The 23,487-nt window shown below is 37.5% G+C and overlaps 1 long non-coding RNA gene across 1 annotated transcript in view; it reads left to right on the forward strand.

Annotated features, from left to right (window-relative positions):
- Positions 1–9,299: 9,299 nt before the first annotated feature.
- Positions 9,300–23,487, forward strand: part of LOC138740311 (uncharacterized) — a 122,280-nt gene continuing 108,092 nt past the window's right edge. Inside the window, exon 1 of the long non-coding RNA XR_011342821.1 lies at positions 9,300–9,383. This is a non-coding gene — a long non-coding RNA (uncharacterized lncRNA). The remainder of the gene's footprint in view (positions 9,384–23,487) is intronic.

A 23,487-nucleotide genomic window follows, 5' to 3' on the forward strand; every position in this document is an offset into this window, starting at 1 on the left:
CAGCATGTGTGGGCAGTGAAAAATCTGTGTTGACATTACAAGCTGATCTTTCATCAGAGGGTATCAGTTCTGATACAAACTGGAAAGCCTGGTTATCTGAAATTGTTGAATTCACTGTTGACTGCTCAAGTCAGCAAAATACCTGATCAGATGCTGCTTTTGAGTGTATTTTGGGCTTTGTTGGGACAGAGAGATCAACGAGATGAGATGAGATGATGCACTGAAATTCTTAGTTGCTGCAGCCAAACAGGTACACTAACAACAATTGTATAAATTATATTGCCACAATATGCCAAGACAGAAAAAGAGATAATAAGTATTCGGTAGCTTTTAGAACAAGAAAAAAAAAGGTCCTGGAGTAGTTTACGGTTCAAGAGCCTGTCAGTTGTTGAATTAAATAAATATTCTGGAATCTAGACTTCAGGCTTCTCTACTTGCTGCATGAAGATAGTTATGAGAAGAGATTGTGACCAGAGTGATGGAGAATATTTGTGAAGTTGGCAGCAACTTTCAGTAGAAGGGAGGCTGGTGCATTTAATGCACTTGGCTACAGCTTGGGAGTGAGATGGAGAATTAAAGAGACAGGCAACTAACAGCTCTGTTCACCTTTGTTCAGAATTGGGTTTTTTTTTTGCTTGACTTTAATTTTTCTTATCTACAACTTTTCTGGTAACTTCACTTGATTTGCTGAATAAACATCTTTTACATTCCTTTGTTTGTACTGTCTTCTCTGATTGCTATCATTAACTTATGAAATATGACCATATTGTGATATATGTGGAATACTCCTTGTTTCTTTTGCACTCGTGCTCCCCCTTCACCTTTTTCCAGTATATTTATGATTGCATTGGTACTTCTTCCAAGTCTCATAGAGCTATTGAAAGTTTTATCATCTTTGCTGCCATGTCCACCCAGTTCCCATTTTCATATCCACTATCTCTGACTCTTTCCTTCCATTTCTAAATCTGGAGATAGCTTCATGACTCACACCCATTATGTTCACAGACTCCCACAACTACATGGATGTAGTTTCTTGGTCGCTGGGAAATTACTTAAGCAATCACTGTAAATAGCATATACTTTTATGTACTTCTGCTTAATAAACAACATCTTTTGAATGGTGGTACATACGCCAAAAAACAGTTTAGAAGTCCAAGAACTTGGTACCATTGAATCTGCCAAGGAGATGAATACTTCCCTTGATCAATACATTTTTCAAATTAAGAAATATAGGGTGAATGCAGGAAAATTACTCTGAGATAAAGGATCAGCCATGATCTTATAATATAAATATATTTAATATAAAATATAAATAAAATACAAATATAAGGAACTGAATGACCTACTTCTGCTATAATTTCTTATGCTTTTCAGCAAACAAACGATAAAATCTTTGAGAACTGAAGTTGTAAATTACAAATAATGCTCCTGCTATCCCAGAAGGTTTGGCCATGACCATTTAGGGTGTCTACTAGAAATCCTTGCATTAGAGTCACACAGAAATTGATTTGCTTATATGATGTCGTACGCATCTCTTTATATGGGTCATCAGTTAAAACATTAACCTACTATCAACTAATAGAAAACTAAAGAAAATAATGTCATCTGTAGTTCTCCCTTAAGGATCTTGGTCATGTTTAAAATTGCAGAAAAAATCTGTCAAAATAATTAAGGGAATTCAAGACTTTTCAGCTCGCCTTAAACTTCAAATATATACACACTGCACAGATGGCATTTATGTAACATTTGTATATGCTCAATAAGTCATTCATGAACATTGGAAGGGTTCAAAGTAAGACACTAAAATTGATCAAAATATCTTGTTATTTGTTCACACTCTCTGGGTTTCTTGATGGCTGGGTAAAGAGGTAGAAATGAAACACAATGCTACTGTGTTTTCTGTTGTTGAGAATCCCCTGCAAATTATAAACATCAAAACTCCTGTTTGTTATGTTGTTGAGGTCAACCGTAAAGCCGAAAGTGATAGTGGTGGCAAAATCCCAAGCAAAATACCCTGACGTATTTGTTGGATATATATTAATCACAAGGATAGCAGCATTTATCTCAGCCAATATCATTCCATGAGATTATATGTGTATCATATTGTTGTTTAGAGGACTTTGTAAGGGAAATTGACTCCTGACTTGCCCTCATTACAATACTGCTTGCACACCAGAAATGATCATTTTCCTTTGGACATCCTGAAATTGCCACATGTGCATATAAATGCAAACTTTCATTCACTTCATGATTTCTGCTGTTCCTTAGCATTTAAAAAGATCAATACCTTACTGGAAATTTTGCCAAAATGTCACTCATTTTAAAACATAAGAGTTTCTTAAATAAATTATTGTAATTCGATTAAAATAAATATTCTACCTAAATTTTTCAGGATTTTTTCAAGCCTTACCAATTTTTATTCCTAAATCCTTTTTTAATTCAGTAGATTTGGTCATTTCATATATATGGCAGGGAAAACAATATAAGTAAAGTTCATCTTCAAAAAACTATTAGGAATGGGGGAATGTCTCTTCCAAATTTTAGATTTTATTACTGGGTGATTAATATACACACTTTTATTATTAAAATTTGATAAATTAGCAAGTCACCCTTCGTGGGTTCTATTATGGATAACCATTTTTTTCCACCTTCAGTATTAGATGAAGGCTTTAAGGAATGGTACAGATTTGGTATTAAAAATTTTAAAGATTTATTTATTCAAAATAACTTTGCTTCTTTTGAACAATTGTCAGTTAAATTCAAGCTTTCTAATAGACATTTTTTAGATATTTGCAAATTAGGAATTTTGTTTGGTCTAAATTGAACACATTTCCTCAAATTGAAGATTCAAATATTCTTGATTTACTTTTTGATTTACAATTTGTTCATAATGGTCTGATATATCATGTATTCATATTGATCTGTTGGATTTAAGATTAGCCCCATTGGCTAAGATTAAAAATGGTTGGGAACGTGATCTTAATGTAACTTTTTCAGATGAGGATTAGTTTGATTAATGAATCTTCATTTTGGGCAAGGCATTGTTTATTACAGTTTAAGGTGATACATAGAATACATATGTCTAAACTTAAATGATCCCGTTTCTATGCGGATGTTGATCCATTTTGCAAAAAGTGTTAAATTTTTGAAGCCTCATTGATTCATATGTTTTTGGGAATTTCCTAAATTATAAAGTTATTGGCAGTATATTTTTAATTCTTTGTCAATGATTTTTAAGATTAAATCAGATCCTTGCCTTTTAACTGCACTTTTTGGTTTTTCATGTGAACCAGATAAACTTTTATTGGCACCTAAAGAGAAAGTTTTAGCTTTTAGTACGTTGATCGCTAGATGAGCAGTTTTAATGAAATGTAAGGATGAACTCTCACTGACTCATGCACAGTGGCACAGTGTAATGACGTTTCTAAGCTAAGTAGGAAGAGTATTAAATATAAAAAGTTTCAGTTTGAGAAGGTATGGGGCCCATTTATAGGATATTATAATATTTTCCAGTTTTAGAGGATTTGGGTGCTCTAGGGCTCGAGGGCTAATCCGTCTGTCTTCTAGAGGTCACGACTTGATCCATCTTTGTAATTTTTTTTGTAATCTTGAATAGAGGGAGGGGTGAGATTAGTTTTAGGGGTTTTTTTCCTTTTAAATGAATGGATTTGTTAGTTTAATTATAATTATCCTGTTTTTCAGATCTTATTAAGATATAATGTGATTTGTTATAATTGTTTAATTGATTAATATGTATAATTATTTTAACAGATAATCATATTTAATACTAATGGATGGAATTTAAAATATGGCACACAATGTATTTACTTTGATTTTATGTTAAATATATATTATTTTGCCTTGCTTTATTAATATTTTGTATATGGATTATGTTAAACTCAATAAAAATATTTTGAAAAGAAATTATTGACTCTAACAGCTGTATGTGCCAGAGAAATGTAGATTTAAAAAAGTGAACCTAGGCTCTTCAGAGTAGAAATTGTACTTAGTTGCATGCTATTTAAACATGTATACCACCCTATGCATGATGCTCACAACTTCTGAAATTTGATTCCATTGACGTCAATGCAACGAAATTTCAAAAATGGAAGGCAATGAACTTCAATGGAATCATATTTCGGAAGGAGGTAACAGCACAAGGATGCTACTATACATGCATGTTTAGTTCAATCAACCTTGGAAGAATTCTTTCTCACTGGATTTAAGATTGCTTAAAGATGATTTGTGGATGCCCCACTGGGAATAAAGTCTCGCATTAATTATGCTTTGGGTCCAAATTTTAGTAATATTTTATAGAGATAAATTAGAAATAAAATTAAATTTATAGAAGTGAATCTATGTTATTATATGAAAACAACAATTTTAAGATAGTGCATCATTGAAAAATTGTTAAATTAACTAAAATTTTTGCTAAACCTCAAAACAAAATTATCTTTGTCTGCAGAATCAAAGCAGAAGTCGCTACATGATTTATACTCTAGACCAGTGGTTCAGAACCATTTTCTTTCCACTCACGTACCACTTTAAGTATTCCATTGATGCTCTGTGATTGGTAAGGGATTGCTTAAGGTGGTTTGTGGGTGGAAAGAAAATTTTTGAAAATCACTGTTTTGATCATACCTCATTGACTCGTTATGTGCACGGTTTCATAACTCCAAAGGAAATGGGCCAGTGACAATTTTTCTCAAGCAAAATATTTTACTAATCACAGAGGACCGATGGCATAAGGATGTGGTATGTGAGTGGAAAGAGAAAGGTTGAGAACCACTGGTCTAGTCATTCAGAGTTTGTATTGTATTTTAGAGCTCAAACAGGGATGTTATTAGATGGCTTAAAGCAGCAATTCTCAATGGGGCCTATACAGTCCTCCCGATGGCTACAGCACATTTAAGGGGACCATGAACTGAAATCCTTAATAATAAGGGCTGGGGGGGTGGGGGGGCAAGCAGGAAACAATAGATTTAATGTTTTTGGGGGGAAAGAAAGGACTTTGTTGCTCGCTTTGCTGTTTTGTTGCCAATCAATGCAAATATTTTTCAAATTTTGAGGCTCGAATGACCTAGATACAGTACATGTGGAAAGTTAACAATGTTTTCAGAGCGTTCCTTGCTTTGACATAATTGTGTTTGACTGACATGGAACCAGCTTTGGCTATGAATGGCCTTCCATGTAATTTTCTTTTTTTTCCTTTTGGCTTCAATTCCAGGAAATAAGTGTACAGGCCTAAAGGTTTGGCTCCATATTTATCATGCCCACAAGTGCTCTCATTTTTCTTTGAGTTTTTGTGATGGGTAGTGAATGTATATCTCCTTCTGCTAGCTTTTATTGAACAGGGAAGCATTATTTATTATTTTCCTTAACACCAATGTGGTGTTGGATGCTACGTTTGGGCCATGAACTGGGCGCAGAATAGAGGGAGATGGCTGTACTGGCCGTGTTTGGTCTCTACAGAAGCAAGCTGGGTGGACGGTTTGTTGGACCTGCCGAGGGGCACTGTGTGGAAAGTCTCTGCGTGGACTAACTGTCTGCCCAGAGGTCGATGAGCAAAGAGTGTGCCCGGAGGAAATCTGTGCCAAGCAGGGGTTTGTCCATTCAAAAGTGTTGTCACTGAAATGTACAGAAATCCACCTTTTGCTGAAGGTTTGAATGGCAGTGGTGTTGGTGGCTCAAAGGGGCCCTGGGGCTTTATGCGAGTTTCAAGTGCCGTGGGGATATGATGCTTATCTCTGCCCCCATGTCCACGAGGAACCTGCAGCCTGAAATGCTGTGCCAAATGTGGAGAAGACTATTTTGTCGGCAGTCACTGCAGCCACTAATGGCTGCTGGCCACGTCGTTTCTGGAAAAGAACATTGCTGGCAGATCTTTCGGGTGGACGCTCCCCAATGTTGGTGATAGAAACACCATTTGGGATTGGACTTTTCTGCCTTCTGGCAGGGCGTGGCCATCTCGCGTGGTGGACTGGACTTAGGCATTGTCCTTGGTGGTGGCCATGAGACATGGTAGATGGAGTCTAATGCCTCGCATTTCAAGCGGAAGAAGACATCCACATGTGCCACAAACATGCGGGTCGCTGAAATCCATGTCGGCCAACAGGAGCCTGATCTCCTCAGGCATCTGCTTGAGAAATGCTTGTTTGAACATGATGCAGGGCTTGTGGCCTTCTGCCAGCGAGAACATTTCGTCCTTGAGGGCCAAGGGGGTCCTGACGCCCAGGAGTCTGGCTGCTCGCTCGCGTCGTGAGAGGCCATACGTGCTAATGAGGAGGTTTGTCAGAGCCATGTATTTATCTTCCTCTGGTGGCACCTGATTGAGGTAATCGACTCGTGTGGCAGTTTCCTGGAGGAGCGAGCTGACTAAGTAGAAATATTTTGTTGAATCAGTGGTTATCTGATTTGGAACGAGACCTTCGCTTGGCTGAACCAAGTTTGGGGCCTTTTTGTCCAGAAAGTCAGCAACTTTAATGCAACAGTGCCTACAGCTGCTTATTCTATTGTGTCGAGTGTTCAAGACGTGGAGACTCATCAGGGTCTCCAGTGTAACGTGTTGTGAGTGAATGCAGAGACTGAAACGGCAGGCTGTGTGCTCAGGTATCACAATTAACTGATTTAATTTGAATCTTGTGCACAGCTTTTAAGCAGGACTCCATTCCACCCCTTATGCACCGGTGCTCATGTTACGATGATGTGAGCAGGTACATGCCCTTCTGGTCTGTACCGGAAGATACAGTCCCATGATGCCATACCTGCCATGGCTGCCCTGCCATGCGCGCACAACAAGTGCAATTATGTGTGTCGCCCCCAAGCTAACTCTAGCAAGAAGTACTTTCGTTTTGTAATAGTTAATTTTTGTTACTTTCAGAAATAACTTTCAAGGCAAAAAAGTGTTGGCAGTATTAGGTGGAATTCTTATTGTATGGTTTCATTACATCTCTGCAAAACTTCTCTGTCCATGTGTTTCATTTGTTTGAATACATTTTCAAATGAAACATGAGGTCAAGCAAGCTGAAACAACATTTAGAGACCATACATAAAGAAGAAGAAGAAAGAAAAACCCTTTGATTACTTCAAAACCCTTTGAGATATGGGTGGCGTAGTAGTTAATGCAACGCCTTTACAGTGCCAGCGATTGGGACCAGGGTTCAAATTCTGCACTATCTGTCGGGAATTTGTACGTTCTCCCCTTATCTTCGTGGGTTTTACCTATGCGTTTCGGTTTCCTTCCGTTATTCGAAAAGTACTGGGTTGTAGGTTAATTGGGTGGCATGGACTTATGATCAGAAATAGCCTGTTACCGTGCTCTATGTTTAAATTCTAAAAATAATTTTGAGAGAAGGCCATGCTCAATTATATGATTATTGAAACATCACAGAAATTAGAAAAGTCTCTTCCTGCATCAAACAAGGTAAGTGAATTGATTGCTAAAAGTCGAAATATTCATAAGGTTGCTGAGTCGTTTATTTTGCTCTCAGTGTCCCTAATAATATCTCAAGTCATGAACTTAAATGCCAAATAAACTATTCATGCAATTCCTTTGAGTAATTCCACTGTTTCTAGAAGAATTGAAGGGACATGGAAAAACAATTAGTAATTTCATTATAATCCAAGAAATTCTCTTTATAATTAGATAATTCCACTCTGCAAGAGAACAATGCTCTTCTCATGTCTTATGCCAGATTCTGCAGTGGAAAAGAGCTGATGGAAGAGAGGTTGTTTGCCAGAAGGATTAAAATATACAAAGAGTACGACTATTTTTGAAGAAGTTAAGAATTACGTGAAAGACAACAATATTCCATTTGAGAATATAGTTGCCTGTGCAACTGATGGTGTGCCACTTCAATGGCTGGACAATACAGAGGGTTCATCACATGCTTAAAAAATGTATACCTTAAGGTTTTACTGTTCATTGTGTTATTCATCGGGAGCATTAATGGGTAAAAACTTCGGAGGACATTTTAATGCTTCGTTTCCATCGTCATAAACATTGTAAATCACATTCCCTTCAGGACCATCTTTTCTGGCAGGTGTGTGAAGAATTTGCAGATGGTGTGGCTGCATGCTTAGGTGAGGTGGCTGTCCAAACTAAATTCTCTTCATTTGTTGCACTCTGGAACATGATTGTATTCTATCTTTCTTATAATGAGCATGGACAAAAACTCATTGTTGCAAGGTGGACAGGTTTTATCTGAGAGATATCTTTGACAAACTCAATCTATTGAAAGGACCTTACAGTGGTAAACACAACAACAATTCATTGTTAGCAAAGAGGCCATTGTTTCTTAATCTTTAAGTCTATTGGAGCAATATCAGATGTCAGGAATTTTTACAATTTCCAAATTTAAACACAAACGCAGAGGCATTTGAAGGACAATCACACACAAACTGTTCATGTGAGACACCTAAAGCAAATACACACAGATCTACAGAAGAGATGTAATGACCTGTTAAACCGCAATATCCTGTATTGGATATTAGATCCATCTGAGGAACAACCTACCGATGTTGACACAGAAAGTCAAGAGAGGTTGATAGATGTTCAGAGTGATATAATTTCATGCCACAAGTTCAAACAATTTAAAAAAAAAATTTGGGGTTAAGAGCAATCTGCTGAATAGATTTCCAAAACTATGAAAAAGACCAAAATATTTTTCATTGCTTTTCCTTCAACCTTCTTAGTTGAATGTAGATTCAGCAAGGTAATTTCCTTAACAGAATCTCGGAACGGATTTGATATCACAAGTCCTTCGACTACTATTATCCAATTTGGAGCCTGACATCAAACCACTTGCACAGGAACATCTTGCTTAGGGATCTCACTAACATTTTTATTTTAATAAAAAGAGCTTGAAAAAATTATGTTTTCACTTCCTCAAGTTTATGCTTAAAGTTCGCCGATGATTCATAATGTACAAACCATTTGCTTTTTAAAAAAAATTTGTAATAGTTTTCTTTACCACATGTTTAAAAATAATGATTTCCTATTTGTCCGTTCCAGAATCACAAGTTACACTAAGATGAAAAGCTATGTTTTCTTTCACTTCATGTAACATAAATATTTTTGGGTTTTTTTGTGGTCGGTAGTACGGAAGAAACCAACTAAACTTGACTGCTTCACAGGGAAAGAAGCCCATAAACTTTGAGTTGATTCCTACAGGGGCCATAGCCAAAAAAAAGGTTGAAAATGGCTGACTTAAAGTATGACTTGAATTGTTTTATTGCAGGTAATTTATTCTCTGTTAAACAGGCAAGTCCGCAGATGCTGTGATTGTGGTGCAAAACACAAAAGTGCTGGAGAATCTCAGTAGGCCTTGCAAAGTTCATAGGAAGAATTATATAACCAACATTTCAGGCCTGAGCCCTTCAAGGTAGGATCAGAAAGCAGAATGTTTTTGATTTGTTGTGAGGGTAAAGATAAGGAACTGCCACACAAGAGAAATTGAAGCCAGCATAGATCTGTCATGACCATCTTGAGTAGCAGGAAGGTTGGAGGGGCACAGTGGCCTATTCCTGCAACTTGTGTTTTATTTTTTGCTTCCTTTGATCCCTTCTCTTTCATGTCATAATGAACTATCACATTTTTAATGCACGTATTATATGCATTTTTTACAAACCAGGTCCCCCCCCCCCCGAATTATATGTTATATAGTGCATTATATATGTGTGTGTGTGCTATAAGAATATTTTTACCTGTTGAAAGAATGTGCACAATCTAGAGTGGGTGTGGGAAAGTCAAATCAGCAATTTATAGCGAATATGGGATGTAATAGCAGCAATGGAAAAATGCACATAATTTATAGTGGACAAGGGAAATTTTGATCTTGTGTGCACTGTACAAAAATATTTTTACTCAATTTATGATTTTATGTCTGTTATATGTGCGTGCGTGTTATATGAGTGAAAATATGGTATGTGTGAACAGCATCAAAAAGGCAGAACTAATTGAACCCAGAACAGCTAATCAGATACCTAAGGTAAACTGATAAGATGGATAACACCATTGTGACTGGAAGTTTCATTCTACATCTCAGCTCCCTTCTTGAAAATCAGATTGGGTTATTTTCCATCATTTTGTATTTATTTGACTTTTCATTATTTTATTACTCAACTTTAAAATTATAGAACTTGTTTCTTATTTTGAAGTCGAAAATATTTTAAATACAGTAGAATCCCTATGATCTGGAAACCCAATGTGCAAAACATTTCTGGAAATAAATAAATAGATGTTAAAATAAATAAGAATAAATAAAATTGTAAGTAAAAGTTAAAAATTGTAAAAGTAAATGTTCTCCGAAGCAATACAGAAACCTTAGTGAAGATGGAAGAAAACATTTAGCCAGCAGAGAGCTCTGGTTGTGCCCCACCCATGGCACCTGTTTGAAGTCCAAGCGTATGTGTATATGTGTTTGTGATCAAGATGGTTCTTTTTCACGGTCCAGTCATTTACTGTTCACTTCTCTAAGTTCACTGGTATCAGGCAGTTTTCAGTGCTGTACCCAGAATTAAACAGTCATTACATTTAACTGGCTCTGTGCCTTAAGTGGTTACCAGTCAGGAAGGTCTTTGGTGGGTGCAGAGAGATGTTCGTTGGACATGCAAACTGATTTTTTTTCAACCAGCAATCAAAGTGTCTTTCCGAAGCAACATGCCTTCTTCCAGGTTACCACAAAGATTTCTTCTTTTCCCCTATACCAGGAGAAACACAACCAGCCACTATCGAGATTTCAAATAGGCTGAACTCAAAACTCAAAACCTGTCTTGAAATGGGGTCTTTAGCAGGCTTTTCACTTTGCCAGCCTTTCACTGCCTGCTGCAACTTTTATCTCCCCCCTCTCTTGGTTTCTGTGTTTGAAATGTGATGTTTGCTTGTGAAAAGTGACCTAAACTACCTAATCTTATTCCCCCTTTTTAAACATTTTATTAACTTGAGCAGGGTGGGACTTTATTCCCTGGAATGCAGAGGGTGATTTGATAGAGGTTTTCAAAATTATAAGGGGGACAGATAGAGTCAATGTGGACAGGCTTTTTCCAATGAGAGTGGGGGAGATTCAAACAAGAGGGCATGGATTGAGAGTAAAAGGGGAAAAGTTTAGGGGAAACATGAGGGGGAATTTCTTCACGTTGGGGTGGGGGTGTGGAATGAACTTCCAGCAGAGGTGGTAGAAGCGTGATCGATGTTAATATTCAAGGAAAGGTTGGATATGTATATGGATGGGAGAGGTGTGGAGGGTTATGGGCCAAATGCAGGTCAGTGGGACTACTTGGGAGAGGATGTTTGGCACAGACTAGTAGGGCCAAACTGGCCTGTTTCTGTGCTATAAATGGTTATATGGTTATTCCATTACAATGTAAATATAGTATAGGCTTTTATGTGTCATATAACACTGACAACAAAGAATTTTTTGGTGTATTTTATGGATTTTGGGCTGCTGACCTTAAAAAGCACTTTAAAATTTCCTGTCACATCCTTTTTTAAAAAAGATATAACCTATTTTTGTGAATTCCTGTCATATTTTAAATATATTTTAAGCACACAAAACCATGAAGTGCAACATGTCATTGAAAATTCCTTTTCTGGATTCGCACTTGGACTTCTCCCCTGCTTGTCAGGGGAGTCAGTGACGAACATGCTGAAAGGTTTCACCAGGGCACTGTGACCATGGAAAGGCTATATCAGGGCAATGGAATCCATCAATGCCGGCTGACTGTCATTGGACACTGACATGAGAGGCATCAGATGCTGAGTACAAACAAAATTCAGCAGCAAAGCATTTTTAGGTCAGTTGCACTAGCGCAATGTGTCGGCATCGTTATGTGATTAAACAGGATAAATTCAATAAAAGTTAATTTAATATTTCTCCAATTTCCTCTGTGATACAGCAAATCAGAAATGATCTTTGTTCATCTTGAAGTTCTCACAATCCCTAAATATTTTTCAGGAAAAAAACCTTTTAAAAAAAAAGTTGTCTAGTGCTATTAAAAAATACATTATAATGTAGTTGAAAATTGATGGCATTATCCAAGTCCTCCATGTCCTCATATGGAACTAATGCACTGAGGAGTCAGAACATAAGTAGGATACTTATGTGCAATATGTGTCCAAGGAAACTACTGGTGACCGTGTTGGAGGGGAGAGTGATTCCATGAAAGCAGTCTCCATCCTGATTTTTCACAACGCAACGCTGCATCATCTATGCCTGTACAAGAAATTCAGTTTGAAAAAAATGTATTTAATTACTATTTTTCACATGTATTTCATGAGAATGAATTTTTATTTTAAATCCCAGAAGTTTTGCTGGCAATTTGTGAATTCCATTAAGAAGTTTCTGTCACCAGTACTGCCATGATATAGAGATCACCTGTGCTTTTCCAATTAATTAAAATCCTGCTTTATCCATGAGCCTTTCCTGCAGAAGCAGCCTGTCACAGCACTTGTGAAGCCTGTTTCCATGACACTTAAAGGCAACTTGCCTGATGAATTCCCTTTGAAATGGATGTTTAACCTGTTTTCCTTTGGGCCTTGTTCCTTTTAGAAATTTCATAGCAGTAAGTCTCAAACCCGGCTCAAACCTCTGCAGGTGTTAGCAAAGGCTTTCATCTATTTTTATACACAAATCTAAAATGTAGACTAAATTATCATTTAATTGCCATTCATGACTTGCCCACAGATACTTCGGCTTTTCGTACACTGAATGCTTGCACCCTAACACTGCCAGAAAACAATGCATTTCATGACATGTTCATGACAATAAATTCTGATGATGTTGTGAATAGAACCATTGTTCTGATAGCTTCAAGATGAAGGAGACTTTATTGTTTACAAGAGCCAATATCAGATAAATATGGTTGATGATGAATGAAAATTGTACTCTTGGTCTCAGAACACTGTAGTAATACCAACAGCAATAAGTAAAGGCAAACTCTGTAACATGTTAATGTCCAGTCACCATCCCACTCTGTCCATTTGAACTCTTGGTTTCAGCAATTAGCAGGCCCTTTCACTCTTGCAAGTGATCCAGGGACCAAACACCAATCAGCCTTTAAAGTGCTAAGTGTGAAAGCAAAATACACCGGTGTTGAGATCAGGCAAGTGTGAAAGGGGTAATTGCATCGTGGGATTGAAATGATCAAAGTTTCTATGTGAGTGCAGAAAGAAAAGATTAAAATGAAGGTATAAACTTTGCCATGAGAAAGTCGCAGTGGGGGGAGAGAAAGAAGAAATAAATAGCAATAAAGAGCAATAAGTAACAATAGCGAACAATTTTTAAACAGCCTGGGAAAATTGGTAGCGCTATAGCGCACAATTTATAAAGATTGGGAGGGGGGGCGTGGCAAGATGGCGTAGAGGGTAGACGTGTGGTTCCACCCTTCCCCAGTTAAAGTATTAAATACCGGATTTTAAAAGTTATTAAAGTGGTTAAAAATATTGTTTACAAACTTTGGAAGAGTGGAGGATTGAAATGGCTGCAAACGTGAAAAAATCAAAAGCTCAGTTGCAAAAGGTGTTGAAGAATTGAGGCCTACTTACCAAGTTGAAGCCACGGAGTTGTCAACTGGAGCCTCCAAGCCTCAGAGGACTTCGGCCCGATTAAGTATCACTCCGGCTCCGCTTGCACATTTGCAAGATGGCACCGGCACAGCGACGAGCTCGGGCGGTTCAGACTCGTGAGCTTGTGAGTCCGGGCGGGCTGGCCGAGCGAGAACAGACCCGCGAGACCGCAACATTGCCTGGTGGTCTGGGGCCACACAGTGTGGCGTCAGAAGACGTACCTGTGCGGTCGGTGACCTTGCCAAGCATGTGCGGTGCGTCGCGGGTCCACGAACTACTGGATAAGGTGTGGGCTGTGGGGGGGCCCGAGTGACGGCGGGCTGACGAGGTCAGCACGCTGTCGTCGGGTGTCCAGACCCACAGCCGCACCGGAAGAGAACCTATTGCTCTTGAGGAGGAAGAGAGTTCAACCTTATTAGAATTTGAAGAACTGGGGACTGAGTCTGAAGAAGGTATGCCTCAAAGGAAGGTGATGGAACCTGGAATGGATTCTGTGTACAATTCTGGAAGGGATTGCTCAGCAAATGGAAACTATGTCAATGCAGATGTCAAAGCAGGATTTCTGGAAATGAGAAATAAAATGAACACTGTGTGAAGCAAGATATTACTGTTGTTAAAAGTGATGTTAGTAGATGTACAAGATCAGTGGACACTACAAGATAACAAAAAAGAATGAAGAGGCTTTTTTTGAATGCAAGAATCAAGTGGAGTGTAATAGAGAAAAAATGGAAAAAGTGGAGGATTCTTTTGTAGACGGGGATTCAGAAGAAGGAATTATTGAAGAAGATTGATTCATTAGAAAATCAGGGTCAAAGAAATAATGTCAAAATAGTAGGTCTTCTGGAAGATCTAGAAGGTTCGGACCCAGTAAAGTTTTTTAAGAAATGGATCCCAGAAGTGTTGGGCAAGGAACTTTTTCCAGATTGACTGGAGTTAGATCAGGCACATAGAGCATTAAGGAAGAAACCATTCCCAGGCCAACCACCATGAGCAGTTTTGATTCGTTGTTTGAAATATCAGGACAGAGAAATGATAGTACGAATGGCAGTGCAGAAAGCACGACAAAATCAGGCTCCAATGTTGCTTCAAAATAATAGGGTGTTTTTTAATGCAGATTTGAGTCAAGAAATTATTAGAAGGCACCGAGAATTTAACTCGGCTAAAGAAGTATTGTTTTTCGTTATCCGGCAGTATTGAAAGTTTTTTATGAGAACTTTCAATCTCAGTTTTTTTGAAAATGAACATAGATGCATTAATTTTTGCTAATTCGTTGCCAGATTTACGAGGAAATAGGCAATCGTCATCACTGTCACCTAAGAGAAGGGTCAATGGAAATGGGAAAAATGGAAAGAATGGGAAAAAAGTTGAATTGACGCAAAGTCTTCTTGATATTGAGGATCCAGAACAATCATTGGGACTGGAATCACTGGGTTGAATGTTTTTGTTTATGTACTTTGTGAAAGTCTGACTGGGGGGGGGGGGTGACACTGCGACCTTTAGTCACCTGCCACTAGTGGGCTTTACAACACCCAGATTTTTAGGGGGCTACTACTTTTTAGTAGTTTGTCTTGGGATTGTCTTTTTTTTTGGAATTATTTTTATAGGGGGGGATTAGAATATTACGAGACTTAGAAGTGGAGCATTATTTTATAGTGGGATATATTATTGGATTTAGAAATGTCTAATTTGAATTTTGCAACATTTAATGTCCAGGGTTTGAATAACCCAATTAAGCGTAAATGAGTTTTGGCTTATATAAGAAAAATGAAAGTTGATATTGCTTTTTTGCAAGAAACACACTTGACTGAAAAAGAACATTTGAAGTTGAAGAGAGAATAGGTTGGGCATGTGTTTTCTTCTTTTAATTCAAAGGTGCGGGAAGTAGCGATTTTAGTTCATGAGAAATTAACGTTTGAATTGGAATCATTTGAAGGAAATGCTGGTAGGGTTTTGATGGATAATTGTAAAATTTTTGCTGAATCATGGACTTTGTTAAATATTTATGTGCCTAATGTAGAGGATGAACGATTTATGTCAGAAGATTTTTTGTTGTTAAATCAGGCTAATAATAATATTTTGGTAAGGGGAGATTTTAATTGTGTTTTGGATCCTTTATTGGATAGATCTCTGAAAAATATAAGGAAATTGAAGGTAGCATCAAAAATAGGAGCTTTGATGAAAGATTTGAATTTGGTTGATGTTTGGAGGAGAGTGAACCCTACAGAGAAAGATTTTTTTTTCATTCATCTAGACAGGACTCATTTTCTAGAATAGATTTTTTTATTTTGGCACATTTGTTGGGTAGAGTATTGCAGGCTGAATATAAAAGCCGAGTTATATTGGATCATTCTATGTTATTTTTTTCTTGTGTGAGTTTAGAGGTGGTACAATCGTCTTATAAATGGAGATTTAATACAATGCTGTTGAAGAAACCGGAGTTTATTACTTTTGTTAAGGAGCAGATTGCATTATTTTTGGTTGAGAATGTTAATTCAGTACATAGTAATTTTGAAAGTACTTTGAAAGCATATTTACGAGGGCAAATTATTAGTTATACTACGAAAGTTAAAAAGCAATATGTAGCAGAAAGTTTAATGTTAGAGAAACAAATTACTGAGTTGGAAAAGGAATTTCAGAAAGATGTTACAGAAGATTAAAAAAGCTGCTTTAATAAAGTTGAAGTTGCATTATAATACATTACAAACTTATCAGTGTGAGCGCCTACTTAATCGATCTAAGCAATGATATTATGAATTAGATGAGAGACCCCATAAAGTATTAGCATGGCAATTAAAAACAGAACAGGCATCACAAACTATTAATGCTGTGAAAAAGAATTCAATAGTTACCTATAAACCTCAGGAAATTAATGATCAATTTTATTCATTTTACCAAAAATTATATACTTCTGACGGAAAGCAGGACACTGGTTTTATTGAATCTTATTTATCTAAATTAAATTTACCTGTTTTAGGGGAGGAAGTGGTTAAAGAATTGGAAGTTCCATTCATGGATTTTGAGATTAAAGAGGCTATACAGGAGATGCCAAATGGAAAGTCACCAGGAGATGATGGTCTTTCAGCTGAATTTTATAAAGTATTTTATGAAAATTTATCTTCTGTATTTGGAGATGTTTTGCAGCAAGTAACTGAAGAGCAGTCGTTACCTGAATCTTGTTCGAGCACTCTAATTACAGTGATTTCTAAGAAATATAGAGATCCATTGAAAGTATCTTCGATAAGGCCTATTTCTTTATTAAATGTTGATTATAAAATTATAGTGAAAGTGTTAGCGAATAGACTTGCCAAATATTTGCCCCAGTTGATACATATAGATCAAACAGGTTTTATTAAAAACAGAAATGCATCTGACAATATTCTTAGATTGATAACTTTAGTCAATGCATTTAGACAGCAACCCAACCACCCAATGGTGGTTGCACTGGATGCGGAAAAAGCCTTTGATAGGGTTGAGTGGAATTTTTTATTTAAGATATTAGAGAAGTTTAATTTTGGCCCTTATTTTATTGGCTGGGTTAAGGCTTTATATACAAACCCAATTGCCAGGGTGGTGACAAATGGCCAAATTTCTTCACCATTCAAATTAATGCGATCGACCCAACAAGGTTGTCCATTGTCACCAGCCTTATTTGCATTGGCTATTAAACCGTTAGCTCAGACAATACGACAGAATGATAAGATTAAAGGAATGAAAATTGCGGAAGATGAATATGATTAATTTATTCGCAGATGATGTGTTGGTATATTTGACAGAACCGGAACAGTCTTTGAGACATTTACAAGATTGTTAAAGTTTGGGGAATTGTCTGGATATAAAGTAAACTGAGATAAGAGTGAAATATTACCAGTTGGGGATGGAGATTATTCAGAGTATAAAAGTATTATAAAATTAAAGTGGTCCGATAGGATTAAATACTTAGGAGTGGTAGTAAGTGCAGATTAACAGTCCTTATATAAACTAAATTATGTCCCTTTATTAAAAAAGATTAAAATGGACTTGATTAAATAGAAAGATTTACCGTTGACATTAATTGGTCGAGTAAATTGTATTAAAATGAATATACTTCCTCCAATTCAATATTTATTCAGTCTATACCATGTTTACTTTCAAAGGGTTTTTCTCAGGATTTGAATAGAGCAGTACGGGAGTTTTTATGGAAAGGGAAGTTAGCTCGTGTAGCTCTATTTAAACTTACATGGAAATATGGCCTTAGGTGGATTGCAGTTACCTCATTTTCAAAATTATTATGATGCAGCTCAGTTGAAATTTATTAGTAGATTGATGGATATGGACCAATCTCCGAGTTGGGCAAAGGTGGAAATGGCTTGTATATCTGAATTTGAGATGCACCAGTTTATATTTAAGTGGGATGTGAATTTGTTGCGGGGATGTAATATACTGATATTAAAACATTTGTTAAAGGTATGGGTTAAAAGAAATAGAGCTTTAGGATCAAAGTGTAAATGACCAATTCAAACTCTGTTATAACATAATCGGCTTATTTATTTTTCACTGTTTAATAATCATTTGAAGAGATGGAATTTTAAGAGTATAAAGACAATTCAGGATTGTTGTGAAGAAGGCCGATTCCTTTCTTTTAATCAATTGCAGGAGAAATTTGATATTTCAGTAAATTCTTTATTTGTGTATTATCAAGTTAAAGCTTTAATAAAAGATAATTATGGTACAGAGATGTATCTACCCATGTTGACAAAATTTGAGTCTTTAATTTCTTCTGTACCTAATAAAGGTTATATTTCAGATATGTATTAACTGTTACAAGAAGCTATGGATAAGCTGGGTTGGGAGAAATCTAGGATTAAATGGGAAAGTGATTTAACTTATATTTTCCTGGAAGATAATTGGGAGGCTATGTGTCATGATAGTGTAACTAAAGTGACCAATGTACGATATGGAATGGTTCATTATAATTTCTTACGTCAGTTATATTTGACTCCTGAGAAATTGAAGAAGTATGGGTTTAGTCATTTGGATTCTTGTTTTAATTATGGATTATGCACTGGAACCTTTTTCCATGCAGTTTGGTCCTATGTTAAAGTACAACCATTTTGGGAAGGAATTAGGTTGATTTTGGGAAAATTAAGTTACCATTAGACCCATCGATTTTTTTGTTGGGATATATGGTTTCTTTGAAAGGATTAGGGTTGGACAAATTTCAAATTGCTTTTGTATATCTAGTGTTATCTGTGGAATGAAAGTATGTCGCTAGTACTTGGAAAGATAAGGTGGAAGTTAATATTATCCGCTGGCATAAATAAATTGAGAACGTATTATTATGGAAAAATTACATGTAATTTACATGATAATTATTCATTTTTTGGTCAAATGTGGTCTCCTTATTTGGAGTTTATGAATTTAGAAATACCTTGAAATATTTTCTATACTTACTGTATTATTCTTTTATTTGGCTCCCCTTAAGGGAGCTGGCTGAAGGGGTGGGATTTTTTTAATATAAAAATTTTGTTTTTTGTTTTTTCATTTTTCTTTGTTATATTTCATTGTAAGTTGATTATAATTTTTAAATAAAGTTTTAAAAAAAGACTGTGGGGGAAAAAGGTAATGGCGGGCCTGACTTCTCAGACTGCTGTGCAGCAGAGAAACCCCTCTATGAATGTTCCATGTGTGAAAAGCCAAACCTCCATTCCTGTCCCAGGACACTGAACAGCCAATTTAGTGGGATGCAGGTTTGAAAGTGGCAAGTGATGTCTGTACAGCTAGTTAAAACCCTGATTTGCTTTCAATTTGTAATTGTACAAATGTGTCAAGTGGTGGAGCTGCCAGCAGGAGAGGGACCAGAAGAAGGATAATAACATGATTTGGCAAAATTGATTGTGCTATATTGATGTCTACCACATTACAACAAGTGGGATGTGGATATATAGATCTGCTGAGATAGCCAGATTTTCAAACACAGAATGTCAACATTTTATATTTTTTTCATGGGTAAACAACCTCAACAACTGATATGCCAGCCCTGACTTACTGGGAACACCAAGATTTACAGATGAGCTCCAATTGTTTGTAAACCATTTGCTTTATGAGGTGAATGAAGCGGATAAATACCCGTCTGTTCAGCAATTTGTGAATCAGTGGCTAACGACAAGCCCCTTGGCAGTTCACTTGCCTAGGAATGCACATTAGATCAAAACACAGCAGGAAAGTAACCAACTCAAGCTTTACATTTCCTTCATTTTTTTTGCTCAATTGTATTTATTTCAGTTCCAGATTTTAAAAAAGAATAAAGTGAATCAAGATTCTTAAGTTTTTTGACTGATTCTAGTTTGATGATCAAATGATCAAACAAACTACAAAACAAATAATTCTATAAATTCAATTTTATTTAACCCATGTTATGCATTGTGTGAATAGGGTGTTGGTATAATAAATATATTTGGAGATAATTCTGTCATAATTTGATATCTGCAGTAGCCTCAATAAGCATTTGGTCATCCTGTCAATTACGTTATTGTGTTAGCTTCTTCCTTCTGAGTGAGAGATCATTTTTGTAAATAGTGAAATTTTTTTCCCTGAGTTTAGGTGAGATACAAACCAGAGAACATGGGTTAAGCATGAAAGGGGAGAAGTTTAGGGGGAACATTAGGGCGAATTTCTTCACACAGAGAATGGTGGGAGTTTGGAACGAACTACTAGCTGAAGTGAATGCAGGATCAATTTTAATAAGACGAATTTGGACTGGTGCATGGATGGGAGAGATATGGACTGGGTGCAGGTCAGTAGGACTCGATAGAATAATAATTCAGCACAGACGAGAAGGGCCAAAGGGCCTGTTTTCTGTGCTGCAATGTTCTTTGATTCTGTGGTTTGCAGTCATTGAAGTACAGTATTCCAGTGCTCAGAATGGATTTTTATTTGTGAAGAACCATCTCCTACATCCAGGAATGCAGAAAATATCAGAAACAGAGCCTGATGGCATCCATGGGAAGAGCATAGATATATATAAAACATATAAATATATATATATTTAACATATAAGCATATAACAATTACAGCATGGAAACAGGCCAATTTGGCCCTTCTAGTCCGCACTGATCCAAGTACCCTCCCTCTAATCCCACTTACCAGCACTCTACCCATATCCCTCCATTCCCCCTCCCATCCATATACTCATCTTTCTTTCTTTGGCTTGGCTTCGCGGACGAAGATTTATGGAGGGGGTAAAAAGTCCACGTCAGCAGCAGGCTCGTTTGTGGCTGACAAGTCCGATGCGGGACAGGCAGACATGATTGCAGCGGTTGCAAGGGAAAATTGGTTGGTTGGGGTTGGGTGTTGGGTTTTTCCTCCTTTGCCTTTTGTCAGTGAGGTGGGCTCTGCGGTCTTCTTCAAAGGAGGTTGCTGCCCGCCAAACTGTGAGGCGCCAAGATGCACGGTTTGAGGCGTTATCAGCCCACTGGCGGTGGTCAATGTGGCAGGCACCAAGAGATTTCTTTAGGCAGTCCTTGTACCTTTTCTTTGGTGCACCTCTGTCACGGTGGCCAGTGGAGAGCTCGCCATATAACACGATCTTGGGAAGGCGATGGTCCTCCATTCTGGAGACGTGACCCATCCAGCGCAGCTGGATCTTCAGCAGCGTGGACTCGATGCTGTCGACCTCTGCCATCTCGAGTACTTCGACGTTAGGGGTGTAAGCGCTCCAATGGATGTTGAGGATGGAGCGGAGACAACGCTGGTGGAAGCGTTCTAGGAGCCGTAGGTGGTGCCGGTAGAGGACCCATGATTCGGAGCCGAACAGGAGTGTGGGTATGACAACGGCTCTGTATACGCTTATCTTTGTGAGGTTTTTCAGTTGGTTGTTTTTCCAGACTCTTTTGTGTAGTCTTCCAAAGGCGCTATTTGCCTTGGCGAGTCTGTTGTCTATCTCATTGTCGATCCTTGCATCTGATGAAATGGTGCAGCCGAGATAGGTAAACTGGTTGACCGTTTTGAGTTTTGTGTGCCCGATGGAGATGTGGGGGGGCTGGTAGTCATGGTGGGGAGCTGGCTGATGGAGGACCTCAGTTTTCTTCAGGCTAACTTCCAGGCCAAACATTTTGGCAGTTTCCGCAAAGCAGGACGTCAAGCGCTGAAGAGCTGGCTCTGAATGGGCAACTAAAGCGGCATCATCTGCAAAGAGTAGTTCACGGACAAGTTTCTCTTGTGTCTTGGTGTGAGCTTGCAGGCGCCTCAGATTGAAGAGACTGCCATCCGTGCAGTACCGGATGTAAACAGCGTCTTCATTGTTGGGGTCTTTCATGGCTTGGTTCAGCATCATGCTGAACTCATCTAACTCTTTCTTAAATGACAAAATTGACCCTGCCTCCACCACCTTTCCCGGAAGCCCATTCCACACAGTAACCACTCTCTGAGTAAAGAAGTTCCCCCTCATGTTTTTGTTGTAGACTGACCATCAGAGTAGGAGAAAAGAACAAAAATAGCTGTTAGTTGCAGAGAAGTTGGGGGTGGGATGGATCTATCTGTAATGGGTTTATGTCCAGGTTTCTGTGGGAATGAGCCATTAATATACTGAATACACTCAGAGGTTGACAAAGAAATGTGAGATGTTGTAAAATAGCAGATCACTGAACCAATATCGCAGGATGATCAGAGTCTATCCTGCAAACTTAATGCTGGTCCACTGCAATGCTGGTCCACTGCAAAGAGGTAACCCAATCTACCTTTGGTTTTTCTCATGTGAACACCAAATGTAATATGGTAAATTAGTAGCATCTACCTTTAGCATCTACCTTTAGCATCTACCTTTAGCATCTACCTTTGGTTTTTCTCATGTGAACACCAAATGTAATATGGTAAATTAGTAGCACAAGTGAATGGCTGTTTCACCTGATGGTGAGGAAGGATTTCATCAGGTGCAACACCTGCCCCTTTTCCCTTCTCATTCCAAACCTGCTCTCTCAATGCTTGGCCTACACTGCCCCTCACCCCCTGCTTCTATTGACCATTGAGGCAAACCTGACCCAAAACTAACTGATCAATCCTTCATCCTTTCACTTGTTAATTTGTGTTATTCCTCCATAAACCCCAGATTTCATCTCAAGCCAGTGGACTTGGTGCACATGCAGTAATATCGAAGAACATGATAACAAGCCTCAAGTGTTCAAGGTCTGTTTAGTCAAATCTTGGTTCCCTGTGGAATAACATTTCCCAAAATCAGACGCATGAACAAAATGATTGTTTGCTGCAGTGAAATATCTGAAAACTTTTGGTGGTGCTGACCATTTACTTGGCAATTCTTTTGTCACAGCGCCTCGCTAGGATTTAACTAAGCTAAATTACACATCATTAATGGTGATTCATTTAGTCTTCCTGAGTTGCAGTGTGAGTTAACAAATGGGATCTGTTAAATGAAATATGAGCAAGGTACTATCCAGCAAACTAAATTTGGGCCATGTAGGAAGAGGACATTTAGCCTTTTGTATGTGACTATTCAATTAGATCAGAGCTGGTTCTAACCTAAATTCTTTATGCAAACCTTAGCTCTACATCCCTTTGTCAAGGAAAATGCATGGAAATCAGATTTTAATTATTAATTGAGCTAAGATCTAATGCTTTTAGTGTAAAGAGTTCCATGCTTCCAACGCACTATATGCACTTTTCATTCATTAGATCATGCATTCATTCTTAAGCAACTAAGAAAGATTATGATAATTATTATTCAACTGTTTTAAGAAGCTGCTATGACCAAAAATACTTAAAGAAAGAAACACAAACCTAATGAAATGAAAAAGGGAAATTAATGTGCAAAGGGATACTGATTAGTCATGATCAAACTACAGATGTACTCAACAATCAATCACTTTCATTATTAACAAAGTAGGATCTAAGGAAGACTTTGTATTAAAATTGTATTTAAAATTCACTGAGTG

The sequence above is a fragment of the Narcine bancroftii genome, chromosome 8, assembly GCF_036971445.1.
Source record: "Narcine bancroftii isolate sNarBan1 chromosome 8, sNarBan1.hap1, whole genome shotgun sequence".
NCBI classification, from domain to species: Eukaryota; Metazoa; Chordata; class Chondrichthyes; order Torpediniformes; family Narcinidae; genus Narcine; species Narcine bancroftii.